This window comes from Eretmochelys imbricata, chromosome 1 (genome assembly GCF_965152235.1).
Source record: "Eretmochelys imbricata isolate rEreImb1 chromosome 1, rEreImb1.hap1, whole genome shotgun sequence".
Taxonomy (NCBI): Eukaryota; Metazoa; Chordata; order Testudines; family Cheloniidae; genus Eretmochelys; species Eretmochelys imbricata.
The window spans coordinates 350,085,922-350,098,104 of record NC_135572.1 but is presented as its reverse complement, the minus strand read 5'-3'; positions in this window follow the sequence as shown (position 1 = coordinate 350,098,104).

Genomic DNA, 12,183 nt, shown 5'->3' with positions numbered 1-12,183 from the left:
ACGGATCACTTGATGATTACCTGTTCTGTTCATTCCCTCTGGGACTCCTGGCATTGGCTACTGTCAGAAGACAGCATACTGGCTAGATGGACCCTTGGTCTGACCCAGTAGGACTGTTCTTATATTCTTAACAGGAGAGCCCTCCAGAAGTAGGTGTTACTTAGGCTGAAGACAGGCACTTCAAACCCCTCTCACACTTTAAGAAATTGGAGAGAGTCCCAAGGAGAGCAACACAAATGAGAAAAAGTTTAGAAAACCTGACCTATGAGGAAAGGTTAAAAAAAAACGGGATATGTTTAGTCTTGAGAAACGAAGAATGAGCGGGGCCCTGATAATATGCTACAGGCTGTTATAAAGAGGATGCTGACTAATTGTTCTCCATGTCCACTGAAGGTAGGGCAAGACATAATGGTCTGAATCTGCCGCAAGGGAGGTTTAAGTTAGATCTTAGGAGAAAACTTTTTAATTATGAGGGTAGTTAAGCTCTGGAACAGGCTTCCAAGGGAGGTTGTGGAATCCGTGGCACTAGTGAGTTTAAAGAGCAGGGTAGACTTGGTCCTGTCTCAGTGCAGGGGGCTGGACTAGACGACCTCTTGTGGTCCTGTCCGGCCATACATTTCTAGATTCTACGCACCTCTCGGCTGAGGGCATGGGACAAGTTTTTGGGGTTTGGCTTCTGTGGCAAGGAAACAAGGTAAACTTGGCTAAATTTTTTGGCTAGTCAAGGAGCAAAAAAATCAGCCATCAGCATGGACGTCACCATCAGTGGTTCCTGCCACCTAGTGCAGGGATGAGCTAGTCCCTCTCTGCAATGCAGCTCTGGTGCGACTGTGCTTGGAATCTGGCTTTCAGATCTGGCCACCCAAATGCCGGCAAGATGTAGACAAACAGGAGGGAGTGACAAGAGCTCCAGGCAAGGGGCTGAAGGGATTGATTTCTGAGGGAAGAGCAAAACCGTTCCAGGAGATGGATGGAGCTTAGCTAAGCATCCCACTGAGATAGGCTGTGATTAAACAAGCTGCAGTTTCCAGTCACACCTGGTGCTTTCACCACCCAAAGTTCAGGACTGATTTGATCTTAGAGATTGGAGACCAGCCAGGCCCACCCGTGACTAGACCATTGCCGTCTGCCCCCGCCAAAAAAGAGATAACCCATCCCAAACTCTCCATCGCAGGGCGGCTGTTTGTACTCCTCCAAGCAGCGCCTCAGAGTGAGACGTGTTATGAAACACTAGTGGTCGTGCTGCTCCACGTGGGGAGGTTGTGGGAAGCATGATGGACAACACGTGGCGGGTGCTCGCCGGATGTGGCGTTGGCTCAGCTCTTCCTGGCCAGGTCCTAGGAGTGGCCAAGTCAGGACCAGAACCCCAACAATTTGCGGGGGAGGGTGGGATGGGGGCATTCAGCAACAGTTATTCCAACTCTCCAGGCTCAATGGACCCTTCTGGGAGAGGGTGGGACACGCCGGGGAGCAGCAAAAGCCGCTTGGTAATGGCAGTTAGATTTTGTCTGGCTGCGCTGTTCTAACCCCCCTGTCTGACTTCATCTTCTTTCACCTGCACCGGCCCCTGCCTGCCCACACAGCATGTAGGTTACCAAAGGCCACATTCAAAGCTGCTGATCCTGATGTTACAGGTCCGCGTGCCTCGCAGACACAGGAGTGGGGGGCAGGGGCGCTTATAGCCCAGGACTTGCTGGTTTGTTTTGCTTGTCTCTCGTCGGCCATCCTGTTTATTTTAGGGTAGGGTGACCAGATGTCCCGTTTTTATAGGGACAGTCCCGTTTGTTGGGACTTTTTCTTATATAGGCGCCTATTACCCCCTACCCCATCCCGTTTTCTCACAGTTGCTATCTGGTCACCCTATTTTAGGGCCTCAAGGGAAGGGCATTCAGAATCAGCCGTGGAACCACACAAGGGACAAATTTCCTCCAGTCTGTAAGCTGGCTTGGATCCTGCTAGCTATAGGGTCTCCCCGTCCCAACTCAGGCCTTTCTCACGCCCACGGCGTGGAAGGGAGTCAGTGGTACATGGCGCAAGACCGCAGAATCAGGCCCCAATTTAGCCATGAATATCATCGTTACTCTTGGGCATTTGTAGCAGTCCCCTCTGCTGGCCAGCAGCGGCACTGCTCAACTGTGTGTCATAGGCCACCTAGCGCTAACAGCTGACGGAGATTCTCCTTTAACTCTCTCTAAATGCCAGGTTTGTATGGCGTCTGTCACAATGACAGCTAAGTGCTAGATGTCTCTGCTTCCGGAGCAGAAGGACTCGAGTGGTAGTCCTGCTGCCATGAAGTTCTGAACGGCCAAATGTGCAGCATAGGAACAATTGTGAATCCCTAGGTGGCCACTGATTTGTTGCACTATGTGGACCAGATCCTCAGCCGGGTAACTGATGCAGCACCCTTTCCTTTCAGTGGAGCTGAATGTTGATAAATGCAGAGCAATGCATGTTGGAAACATAACCCCAGCTATACATATAAAATGATGGGGTCTGAATTAGCTGTTACCACTCAAGACAGAGATCTTGGAGTCCTGGTGGATAGTTCTCTGAAAACATCCACTCAGTGTGCAGCGGCAGTCAAAAAAGCCAACAGAATATTGGGAATCATTAAGTAAGGGATAGAGAATAAGCCAGAAAATATATTGCCTCTATATAAATCCATGGTATGCCCACATCTTGAATACTGCGTGCAGAGGTGGCTGCCCCATCTCAAAAAAGATATATTGGAATTGGGAAAGGTTCAGAAAAGAGCAACAAAAAATGAATCCTTCCATACAAGGAGAGATTAATAAGATTGGGACTTTTCAGCTTGGAAAAGAGATGACTAAGGGGGGATAGGAGAGAGGTTTATAAAATCATGAGTGGTGTAGAGAAAGTCAATAGGGAAGTGTTATTTTCTCCTCATAACACACAAACTAGGGGTCACCGTATGAAATTAATAGGCAGCAGGTTTAAAATAAACAAAAGGAAGTATTTCTTCACACAATGCACAGTCAACCTGTGGAACGCTTTGCCAGAGGATGTTGTGAAGGCCAAGACTATAACAGGGTTCAAAAAAGAACTAGATAAGTTCATGGAGGATAGGTCCATCAGTGGCTATTAGCCAGGATGGGCAGGAATGGTGTCCCTAGCCTCTCTTTGCCAGAAGCTGGGAATGGGCGACAGGGGATGGATCACTTGATGATTACCTGTTCTGTTCATTCCCTCTGGGGCTCCTGGCACTGGCCACTGTCAGAAGACAGGATACTGGGCTAGATGGACCTTCTGTCTGATCCAGTATCGCCGTTCTGATGGTCTTATGAGCTATACTGATTTACACCAGCTCAGGATCCGCTCCTATGTGTTCGATAAACCATCACAGGCTGCATGGAGGGAGAAGGCATCGTAACAGTAGCAGGATACCACCTGCAAAGCAGTTGCATTTATTGTACTGGCAATGATTTTCACATAGCACCAATGGTGTTAACTGATTAACAGCAAAATGTAGGGGTAGATTCCCTGCCCCCAGGAGCTTACAGTATGAGTCAGACAGAGCACGGCTAGGGATCTGCTATGAAATGAGTCTGCATAGCCGATGTGAGCCAACATCTCTTACCTCATGGCTAATTGCTTTCAGTGGAGAGCAGGGCAGCCTCTGTGCCATACAATATTTCAGAGGCACAAAGGGAAAGCAGCCAAGTGGCTGTTACAGTTTATTGCCCACAAATTCATCACCGACAACTTGCTGCATCAGTGCAGGGCTCCAGGAAACTGCTGATTATGTTTACACGGCTCTTCCAGGGATCATTCCTTTGCAAAGGGCTGGCTCTGTGGGGCTCCGGGACCAGAGCCTGGCTCCCTCTCCCCATGTTGGGCTGGCTCCGGGGGGCTCCGGGACCAGACCCTGACTCCTTCTGCCTGGGTTGGGCTGGCTCTGTGGGGGTCCAGGAACAGAGACCGGCTCCCTCTGTCCAGCACAGGCCAGCTCTGTAGACAAAAAATTTGATCTTTTTTTTAATTTTCAGGGGTCTCCCCTATCACATTTTTACTTTCCCTTAACCCCCCCCCCCCACCTCCCACTGGAAAAAAAAATGGAAGGGAAGAGAATACACTAGAGAGAAAGTGAGAATTTTCAATACTGGTTTCCCTACCTCATAACAGAAAGGAGTTCAGAGACGGGCAGTGAAAATGATCAGAGCCAAGGAAAGATTGCTGGAGGGAGGGAGAGATTGACAAGATTGGGGCCATTTAATTTAGCAAGGAGATGATGGAAGGGACTAAGAGGTGCAGAGGAAGTGATTCACGCCTAGCTGTGGTTTCATTCAACCCATCCTCGCTTTCAAGGACCATGCAATGAAAGAAAAGGCAACACATTTCAAACTGGTAACATTCCTGGTAACTAGGCTGTGAAAGTCATTTTCACATAATAGCACTCGGGCCTGGAGCTTAGTAGGATTAACAAAAGCTTCAACTAAGGAGCACATCCACAATTAGAAAAGGGATAGAAACCTTCAAGCTTCAGGGCATGAGCCAACTAATAGCCAGAGATAAAGGAAAAGTTTCCTCTGGGCACCTCATCCATTACAGGGTTCCTTGCACGTCCTCTCATGCTGGCTGCTGTGGGAAATGGGATGCTGGATTAAGCAGACCACTGCTCTGGTGTGGCAATTCCTCTGTTCTTATTCCTGGAGAAGGGACAGAACCAAAGCCTTGAATTCCAGCCCCCCAACTTGGAAATCCACATCCAACAGTGCTGGAACAATGTGTATAGTGGGGGTGCTGAGAGTCATTGAACCGAACTATAAACCCAGTAGATAATGGAAACCACTTCAAGCACCCCAAGCACCCCTCGTTCCAGCACCTTGGTCAGGGGTTCTCGCAACAAATTTCTGGTGGCCTCAGAGTGCGGCTACCAACTCTCACTTGTGGCCGCGCTGACAGCTTTTTTGGTAAAATACTTAATTAACTTTAGGAAAAACAATTAACATCCAGATCATTGTAATGTATATTTGTAAGGTTTCAGAGTAACAGCCGTGTTAGTCTGTATTCGCAAAAAGAAAAGGAGTACTTGTGGCACCTTAGAGACTAACCAATTTATTTGAGCATGAGCTTTCGTGAGCTACAGCTCACTTCATCAGATGTATACCGTGGAAGTTTCCACGGTATACATCTGATGAAGTGAGCTGTAGCTCACGAAAGCTCATGCTCAAATAAATTGGTTAGTCTCTAAGGTGCCACAAGTACTCCTTTTCTTTTTATATTTGTAAGGTTTTTTGGCAGACTCAATAACGACGCCTTCCCCTTTGGCCCCCCCGTCCCCCCATCAAGGCTCAGTGAATCCTGGGGCCTGCTGTGAAAAGTGATATTTGTATATTTGTTAATATCACGGCACACTTCCTAGCTACCTGGGAAGCTCTGAAAAGTGATAAGTGACATTAACAGACATACAAGTATCACTTTTCACATATAGCTAGTAGGTCTGCTGTGAGAAGTGATACTTGCATGTTTGTTAATATCACTTTTCTCAGCAAGCCCCAGAACCGTTTAAGCCCTGGATGGGGGCGCCAGAGGGGGAGGTAGCAGGGGCCAGAGGTGATGGTGAGATGGATGCGGGGCCGGGGGAGGCAGCGGGGGCCCTGGCAATGGGAGTGATGGATGTGAGGCCAGGAAGGCAGCAGGGTCTTCGGGGGGGGGGGGGAGGGTGGGGAGGGAGATAAGGACAGGGCTGTGGGAGGCAGCAGGAGCCAGAGGCAATGGGGATGGGTGATGAGTCCCACTGTCGCATGGCCAGAGCCACAGCCTGGTGTCTGCTGCCATGCGGCCAGGGCCGGGGCTCAGTGCCCGCGGCCAGAGCCAGCACTCGTTGCTGCGCGGCCAGGGTCAGGGGTCGGCACCCAGGGCCAGTTCCCACCACCGCATGGCCGGAGCCTGGGAACAGAGCCGTGGGTCAGCGCCTGATGCTATGCAGCTGGGGCAGGGGATCAGTGCCAGGGGCTGGGGCCGCGCGTCCGGGGCCGTGGATCAGCGGCTGCTGCTGTGCAGCGGGAACCGGGGACCGGAGGCCGAAGCCCCGCAGCTGGAGGCCAGGGCCATGTGGCCAGAGTCGGGCGTGTGTGTGTGTGGGGGGGTCAGTATCCGCTGCCCCACGGTCGGAGCCCAGGGCCTCACGGCTAGTTTCCTGAATCCCACTGCTGGAGCCTGCCGCCCAACCCCCCTCCCCCAAGGTGGTTCAAGGGGCTTGCTCCTGCAGCGTTGTGCCCCACTTCTCTCCAGGGGCAGCGCATCCAGGAGCAACAAGGAGGGAGGGGCCGATGCTTTGTGTCCCTCCTCCCGCCCAGTCTCCGCACAGGAGGCTGTCGTGGCCGCCCAAAAAGCCCCTGGTGGCCGCACGCAGCCACGGTGGGCGCGTTTGAGAAACGTTGCCCTAGGTCCACATCTGAGTTTTGTGATTCGGATTCCTCTCGGCTTAATACAAAACCGGAATTCCAGGGTTAGTGGTGCTCAAACACATGCCGGCTGTATCGCGAAGGAGGTCCAGTGGACAGGGCGCTGGGCTAGGACTTAGGAGACCTGAGCTCTGCTGCAGACTTCCTGGGTGACGTTGAGCAAATCTGTGTCATGAGGCTGCTGGCAATGCCCTATTCCGGGGGGGGGGGGGGGGTGTTGTGAGGTGAACACTGTTAAAGGATGTAAGGTGCCCAGATACTGTGGTCCTAGGAGGCTCCAAGTACCTTGGACAGAGAGATGTGCCTTTAGTCAGTCACTCAGACATACCCCTACTAATAATGCAACGGTTTCCCCTCTGCCGTGGTTACCTGAGGCCTTACCCACCGCACTGCGTGGTGTTTATTAATGCTGTGATCTCTTGGGACTTACAAAAAAAAATTCAATCTTGAGACCGCAGAAGGCAAAGGGAAGATTGTTCCATTTGCACAGAGATGGCGCAGTTGTCCATGGGCTTCAATCTATGTCGACTGTGTGCAGAGAGGGAAAGAAAAGAAAACGCCCAGGAAATTCCAAATGTGGGGAAAACAGCGAGCCTGCGGGCTCTACATGATGAGTTACGAGGGGGAAGTGAAGTCCCTGGTATCTTTTCACCCGCCACCCCCAATCGCTCTGGCAGAGACAGAGGTTGGAATGTATCAAGAGAACATCAGCATCCCCTGCCCACATAACACGCAGCTCCAAAAGGGTTAATGGATGCTGAACCATCCTTCAGGGAGCTGGCCCGAAATAGCTGGCCCACTCGTTTCTGTGCTCCGTTACCTTGGCGACTGACTGCAGAAGGGCCGAGCAAGGGCGAAGAGGACAACTCCTGCCTTCCCAAGGGGGGCGTGGGGCGGAAGGGCCTGGATTCTAATTGGATCTTGGGAGAGATCAGGCGATGCTTCTCTGCAAGATGCTGTGCAAGGTGGAGAAGAGCAACTATGGACACAGGGGATTTGCATGCTGGAAAGGAAGGGGCCGAAGAATGGAGCCGTGCGGCTCCTGCTCTGCCCTTGTTAACCAAGGGTTGTGTTTTAAATCACACCACTTACTCCCTGTTACATGGTCAATGGACTCTGGGCAGGGCAGTGGGGGAAGGGAGAACATAACGCCACACCATCTCGGGTCTCACCCGGGAAGTCTTAAAGGGCCAGCTTATTCTCGATGAATGGCATTAACTCTCCAGAGGCCTCGGGGGCTTGTCATGCGTGCCCACAGGACAGTGCTTACCGAGCCCTAAGGAAGTGGGGCCTTCCGTCTGCGGGCACTGAGAGTTAAAAAAACTTCCTCTGATCATACACAGGGGCTGTCATAAATATAAAGGGAAGGGTAAACCCCTTTGAAATCCCTCCTGGCCAGGGGAAAGCTCCTCTCACCTGTAAAGGGTTAAGAAGCTAAAGGTAACCTCGCTGGCACCTGACCAAAATGACCAATGAGGGGACAAGATACTTTCAAAAGCTGGGAGGAGGGAGAGAAACAAAGGGTCTGTGTCTGTCTGTATGCTGGTCTTTGCCAGGGATAGACCAGGAATGGAGTCTTAGAACTTTTAGTAAGTAATCTAGCTAGGTATGTGTTAGATTATGATTTCTTTAAATGGCTGAGAAAAGAATTGTGCTGAATAGAATAACTATTTCTGTCTGTGTATCTTTTTTGTAACTTAAGGTTTTGCCTAGAGGGGTTCTCTATGTTTTTGAATCTAATTACCCTGTAAGATATCTACCATCCTGATTTTACAGGGGGGATTTCTTCATTTCTATTTACTTCTATTTTCTATTAAAAGTCTTCTTGTAAAAAACTGAATGTTTTTTCATTGTTCTCAGATCCAAGGGTTTGGGTCTGTGGTCACCTATGCAAATTGGTGAGGCTTTTTATCCAACATTTCCCAGGAAAGGGGGGGTGCAAGTGTTGGGAGGATTGTTCATTGTTCTTAAGATCCAAGGGTCTGGGTCTGTAGTCACCTAGGCAAATTGGTGAGGCTTTTTACCAAACCTTGTCCAGGAAGTGGGGTGCAGGGTTTTGGGAAGTATTGTGGGGGGAAAGACGCGTCCAAACAGCTCTTCCCCAGTAACCAGTATTAGTTGGTGGTGGTAGCGGCCATTCCAAGGACCACGGGTGGAATACTTTGTACCTTGGGGAAGTTTTGACCTAAGCTGGTAAAGATAAGCTTAGGAGGTTTTTCATGCAGGTCCCCACATCTGTACCCTAGAGTTCAGAGTGGGGGAGGAACCTTGACATGGTGGCATAGTGGTGGGATTAACCTGAAATCATTTTGAGATCCAGTTGAGATTTTTTGAACTAGAAATACAGATTTTAAAAAGGAATTTTTTTTTTCCTTTGGAAAGCAGTTGAAACTGAAAGCAGATTGTTTTTCTCTGCTTTGTGGCCAAGCAGAGACAAAAGGGGATTATCTTGTGAATTGCAGGTTTTCTTTGCCTGGAGGCAGGGTACTTAACTCCTGCAGGGAAATTCACAGTCTTCCAACCCAGAGGTTTTTTTTTTTTTTCCTTCCTAAAAGTAAATAGGGGGTGTGTGCTCTACCCATTTGCCTGGAGACAAAAGTGGCAGGGGTTTTTTTTTTTTTTGGATTTTGATTTTTTTGTTTTACAAGGAGCACAGGTTTGAAAGGGAATTTTTTTTTTCTTTGGGCTGGGTAAGCAGGTTTCCAAGTAGCTGGAGGTTTTTTGCTTTAAGTTGGGCCCAGAGCAGAGACAAGGGAATTGTCTTTTTCTGTAGGCTGACAATCACTATCAGAGAATAGGTATTCTATTCCAGCACAGCAAAATTTTACAGCCAAGTTTTTTTTTGTTTATTTCTAAACTTCGGGTGTAAAGTTAGTTAAAAACAGAGAGGTTAGAATGACCAAATCCTCAGCTCGACTACAGCTGGAATTAGCCAAATTTCAGGCTGAGGAAAGACAAAGGGAACATGAAAGACAGATAGAACTCATGCGGCTGAAGAAGGAACAAGAAAGGGAGGCAGCGAGAGAAGCAGAACAACACCAAGCGGCTGCTCACAGGAGAGCTATGGAAGCGAGGGACAAAGAACTGGAGGAGAAGGAAAAAGAGAGGAAGTATGTGGAGGAGATGGAGAAGATAAAGGCTCAGCAGAATATCCCAACAAACCCTAGTAATCCTTCTCCAAGTACCACTTTCCATCCCAGAAAGTTCCCCACCTACAAGGCAGGTGATGATACTGAGGCCTTCTTAGAAAACTTCGAAAGGGCCTGCCTTGGGTACAACATCTCTACTGACCAATACATGGTAGAGCTGAGGCCGCAGCTCAGTGGACCCTTAGCTGAGGTGGCAGCTGAAATGCCTAAAGAACACATGAACAAGTATGAACTGTTTAAATCCAAGGCGAGAGTCAGAATGGGGATAACACCCGAGCAGTCTCGTCGGAGGTTCAGAGCCCTAAGGTGGAAACCAGACATGTCATTTACCCGACATGCCTACCACATTGTGAAACATTGGGATGCCTGGATATCAGGAGCAAGTGTTGAATCTCCAGTAAATTTGCCCTTCCTAATGCAAATGGAACAATTCTTAGAGGGTGTTCCTGAGGAAATAGAAAGATACATCCTAGATGGGAAACCCAAAACTGTAATCGAGGCAGGAGAGATTGGAGCCAGATGGGTGGAGGTGGCAGAGAAGAAGAAAACTGGTCGCAGTTGGAGCGGAGACCAGAAGGGACCACCCCAGACCACACCCTATTACCGGGGGCCGCCCAAGGCCCCACCTACCTCCCAAAGAACCCTCCAGACCCCTTATCGTCCTGCCACCCCGTTCTCCAGCAACCCTCCTCGCCCCAGTGACCCGTCAGCTGGACGATGTTTTAAATGTAACGAGCTGGGGCATGTAAAGGCCAACTGCCCCAAGAACCCCAACAGATTACAGTTCATTGCACCGGAATCACACCAGAGGTCCACAGGCCCAGATACCTCCCAGATACCCTTGGAGCGGAGGGAAACTGTGAGTGTGGGCGGGAAGAAGGTCACCGCGTGGAGGGACACCGGAGCACAAGTGTCAGCTATCCATGCTTCCTTAGTGGACCCCAATTTAATCAACCCAGAGATCCAAGTGACGATTCAACCCTTCAAGTCCAACTCTTTCAATTTGCCTACAGCCAAGTTGCCTGTCCAGTACAAGGGCTGGTCAGGAATGTGGACTTTTGCAGTCTATGATGATTATCCCATCCCCATGCTGTTGGGGGAAGACTTGGCCAATCATGTGAAGCAGGCCAAGAGGGTGGGAATGGTCACCCGCAGCCAGGCTAAACAAGCCGCGAGGCCTAGCTCTGTTCCGGAAACTTCTATCAGGACCCAGTCAGAGGTGATGGACCCGGACCCCAGGCCAATGTCTGCAACAGCAGTAGTGGATCCAGTCCCAGAGACCCAGACGGAACCAGTCCCAGAACCGGAACCAGCCGAACAACCAACACCAGACCCCGTGCCAGCACTGAATCCAGTACTTGCAACCTCAACACCAGAGGGCCCCACCGAACCTGAACTGGCAGCAGCCGATAACCCTACACAAGAGGCTCAGCCGGAGCCTGAATCCCAACCTAGTGCACCAGCGGAGAGCGGTTCACAGTCAACAGAAACAGCTCCATCCCCTATATCGCTTCCAGAGGGACCAAGCCTAGGTCCACAATCCAATGAGGAACTGATGTCCCCAGCATCAAGGGAACAGTTCCAGACCGAACAGGAAGCAGATGAAAGCCTCCAGAGAGCTTGGACGGCGGCACGGAGCAACCCACCGCCTCTCAGCTCTTCTAATCGATCCAGGTTTGTTGTAGAAAGAGGACTTTTATACAAGGAAACTCTTTCTGGTGGACACCAGGAAGACTGGCATCCTCAGAGACAGTTGGTAGTTCCAACTAAATACCGGGCCAAGCTCTTGAGCTTAGCCCACGATCACCCTAGTGGCCATGCTGGGGTGAACAGGACCAAAGACCGTTTGGGGGGGTCATTCCACTGGGAGGGAATGGGCAAGGATGTTTCTACCTATGTCCAGTCTTGTGAGGTGTGCCAAAGAGTGGGAAAACCCCAAGACCAGGTCAAAGCCCCTCTACAACCACTCCCCATCATTGAAGTTCCATTTCAGCGAGTAGCTGTGGATATTCTGGGTCCTTTTCCGAAAAAGACAGCCAGAGGAAAGCAGTACATACTGACTTTCATGGATTTTGCCACCCGATGGCCGGAAGCAGTAGCTCTAAGCAACACCAGGGCTAAAAGTGTATGCCAGGCACTAGCAGACATTTTTGCCAGGGTAGGTTGGCCCTCCGACATCCTCACAGATGCAGGGACTAATTTCCTGGCAGGAACTATGAAAAACCTTTGGGAAGCTCATGGGGTAAATCACTTGGTTGCCACTCCTTACCACCATCAAACAAATGGCATGGTGGAGAAGTTTAATGGAACTTTGGGGGCCATGATACGTAAATTCGTAAATGAGCACTCCAATGATTGGGACCTAGTGTTGCAGCAATTGCTCTTTGCCTACAGAGCTGTACCACATCCCAGTTTAGGGTTTTCCCCATTTGAACTTGTATATGGCTGTGAGGTTAAGGGGCCATTGCAGTTGGTGAAGCAGCAATGGGAGGGATTTACACCTTCTCCAGGAACTAACATTCTGGACTTTGTAACCAACCTACAAAACACCCTCCGAACCTCTTTAGCCCTTGCTAAAGAAAACTTACAGGATGCTCAAAAAGAGC